Source organism: Suncus etruscus, chromosome 1, assembly GCF_024139225.1.
Source record: "Suncus etruscus isolate mSunEtr1 chromosome 1, mSunEtr1.pri.cur, whole genome shotgun sequence".
Lineage (NCBI taxonomy): Eukaryota > Metazoa > Chordata > Mammalia > Eulipotyphla > Soricidae > Suncus > Suncus etruscus.
In genome coordinates, this window is record NC_064848.1 from 17,101,070 (window position 1) to 17,104,857 (window position 3,788).

General features: G+C 37.5%; 1 non-coding gene across 1 annotated transcript; it reads right to left on the reverse strand.

Annotated features, from left to right (window-relative positions):
* Nucleotides 1-785: 785 nt before the first annotated feature.
* Nucleotides 786-919, reverse strand: LOC126032427 (small nucleolar RNA SNORA51). The gene has a single exon (XR_007503866.1). It is a non-coding gene; the product is annotated as a small nucleolar RNA SNORA51 (small nucleolar RNA).
* Between the last annotated feature and the right edge of the window lie 2,869 nt (nucleotides 920-3,788).

Below are 3,788 nucleotides of genomic sequence, written 5' to 3' on the forward strand. Positions count from 1 at the left end.
GCCAGGAGAAAGCCCTGAGCATCAATAGGTATAACCCCAAATAAACAAAAATAGATTAAAAAATTTAATATAAGACAGGAAAAAAATACCTGAGACACTAAGCGATAGAAACAGTTTAAGATTAGGGTCCAGGAATCAGAAAAGATATGTGGAAAGACCAATAAATACCTAAGAACCTCCCTTCCACGGAACTGCTCCAGGTCTTTCTGCATGAAGAGATGGAAATTAGTTACAATGTGTATAGAAGTGAACAATGTCTTGTATATAAAAAAAATATTCAGAGAGAAAAGAACCAATACCAGCCATCTCATTCATCTATTGAACATAGAGAAACAAAATGAGTTTCTTTTCAATTTGTAAAGCTATATGGTTGAAATATCAAATAACTTCCAGTTACAAGTAATAATTATTGAAGAAGTTTCTCTTTCATGCATGTGTATACTGTTTGAAAATTTCTAGTAAAAGGGCCTGAGCGATAGCACAACGGCAGGGCATTTGCCTTGCAAGTGGCTGACTCAGGACGGACCTGGGTTCGATCCTCACATTCCATATGGTCCCCCAAGCCAAGAGCAATTTCTGAGTTCACAACCAGGAGTAACCCCTGAGCACCGCTGGGTGTGCCCCCCCCCAAAAAAAAAAGAAAATTTTTGGTAAATCAGAGTGCAGAAATGCATTCCTTGGCTTAGAGGTTTTGACCCAGAGATGATGATAAATGAATAAACACTGCAATTTTAAATTTAGCAAAGACTTTGGCAAAGTCTGTAATGAAAAACTATGGATTCTTTTTTTGTCCCCCAATTCACAGTACAGACAAGGCAAAGGGCCTGTGTTGAAGTGTATATGGGGTGCATTTACTGTGCCTTCTCTTTCTATACAGTTAGTGTAAAGAACATAGCCTGTGGTTAAGAATTGGGAGGTCTTACACTGGATGGAAACCAGAAGATGCCTTTTGAAAGCGAAAAATAAGAGCACCATGTACAGAAAACTGACTTTGACAGCTGCGACTGGGCAGAACTATCCAGGGGACCGATAAGGAAAACCCTGCCCTAGACTGTGGACCAGGACTCTTATTTAAAAAAAAAAAAAGGATTTCTTATTGCAGAGGCCCAACTTGGACAACAGAGACTGAGCAGAACCCTTAGATCTATAATATTCCATAATTCGGCTTGGGGACTGAATGAAAACAGGGAGCATCTGATACAGAAGACTGTACACAACAATGGTGGAACAGAACCTTTAGAACCGTAAAGACTCTCACTTAGACCCTGTCCTAGGACCTGTACAAATGCCAAGAACGCTGGATACAGTGGCCTCATTGTCTCACCCACAACTAAGAGGAAAGTTTCCTGGCACCACATACAAAGCCCTTGGGATGAGGTAATGAATACCTATGGAGCCAGCGGTTGATCCCATGATGGTATGCTTCAAGGATGGAGAAACCCTGAATCTCCTAGGCCACGGGAATTCCCATTCTCTTTCAATGCTTACTGTGCCTATACAAAAAAAAAAAAAAGTGGAGGGAACACCAAACCCTACCACTGCAGCACCTTTACTTTTTCTTGTTTTGTTTTGATTTGTTAGTTTTTGACTTTATTTTCCTTCTTTCCTCCACTTTTCTTTTCCCTTTTCACTCCTGTGATTATTATTTGGTGATTTTTTTTTCTTTTCTCATTAACTGGGTACATTTTTTCTTCTTCTTTTTCTCTTTCTTTTTTTGGTAGTTGCGGCCAATTTTTTTCTCTCTTTCTTTCTTTTCTCTTTTCTCTTTTTTTTTCTTTTTTCTTCTTATCCTTTTTATCGCAAACGACAACAGAATATACAATCCTCAACAAGCTATAAAGTGGAGACCAGTTGCACTAGTATTCTGGGGGGAAAGGGAGGGAGATATGAGATGCATGCTGGAAACGGGGGTGGAGGGAGGACAGCACTGAGGTGAGAGTGCCTCTCATTCGTTGTCACTATGTACCATAAATAATGCTGTGAAAAATAAAAAAAAGAATTGGGAGGTCTTATATTTTCTTTTCTTTTTTGATTTTTTAATATTATATATATATATATATATATATATATATATATATATATATATCCTTCACCAGTGCAACATTCCCATGACCAATATCCCAAGTGTCTGTCCTCCCCACCCCACACAGGCCAAACCTATGGATTCTTAAAATCTATGAATATCTCTGGATTTCTAATTGACCCCTATAAAAGACAAAGGAATGTACTTTTTTTGGTTTAGTTTTGTTCTTGGGCCACACTTAGTGATACTCAGAGCTTACTTCTGCCTGACTCTGCCTGAACTCTGGAGCCACTCCTGAAGGTATTCTCAGAGAGTATGTACAGATGCTGTGGATCAAAAATGGGTCATACAAGACAAATGCCCTACTTGCTATACTATCACTTCAGCCCAGGTTTTATGTTCATGACTTCTTAATTCTTCAATGGAGAGAAAAAGAAACTAGAAAATTAAAGGTAAATCTTTATAATCTCTCAGTTAATTGGTAACTAGCTGATCTCTAACAAGGTTCACAACCCTCCTTAACTCACACTCTTACCTAGGTACACAGATACACAGTCTTCATCAACAATGGAGTGAGTACTTTGAGATAAAGGTAAGTAAATAAAAATAATTAAAAGAAGTTTAGATTTATATGAATTATAAGAGTCATTATCTATGAAGCTGTGTAGAATAGCTAGCCTTACATAACGTTATAATTGGCAGTTGGTATATTTCTAATCATGTAATTTTATTAATCTTTCAATTACTAAGTGGTCATAATCTTTGGATTAATAACAAGTCTCATTTTTAAAGTTCAGCTGACATGGAGAACATGTTTGTAGAATTTTCCCTCTTTTTTTTCCTCAGTGGTCAATGATCCAAATTTCTGCCATCATGTAGATGAAAATAGCTAGGTGCTGTTGTCAGCCTGCACGGTTTGAGGGTCCAATCATAGTAATATCCTTCCAGCTATGATTGTTGTCAAATTCACATGTCCCGCATTTTTTGTCTTCAATGGAGTTACAATGTAGAAATCTGTTCTGCATTCTTTAAAAAATATTATCACTGCACCATTATATACAAAGTTATTCAAGTTGAATTTAGACATACAATGTTCCAGCAGCAATCCCATCACCAGTATGAACCTCTCTCTCTAATGTTCCCATACTTCTTCCCATACATCTCCTCCCAGCCTGCCATCTTGAAAGATAACTTTTAAAGTTTGATTGTTAAGGTTTGGGTCTCATGATTTTAGTGTTATTGACTCTGTGGTTTGGAAATTTAGTTCTATTTTTCCTTAAACCATTAATATACCTAAATTATCTTGACACTGCCCCCTGCTTAAACTCATATGTCTTTCTCTCCCTCCATTCTATTTATGTCCTTATCTTTACTATACTCAGAAGCCAAAGGTGATCTAGGCATTCCTACTTTAAATCATCACATTCCTTCATGCATTCTAAAGACCACAATAAAGTGATTTTATCCTATTTTATCCTATATTTTTCCTTTTTCTGGCTTTCTTAATTTAACATCATATCTATAAGTTTCATCCACATTTTCACAAACTCTGCATTGCTTTCTCTATCTTTTTAGCAAACATGTCCAACCAGTCATCATTTTTCTTTTCTTTTTTCTTTCTTTTTTGTTTTTGTGTTTTTGTTTTTGGGCCACACCCGGCGGTGCTCAGGGGTTACTCCTGGCTGTCTGCTCAGCAATAGCTCCTGGCAGGCACGGGGGACCATATGGGACACCGGGATTCGAACCAACCACCTTAAGTCCTGGA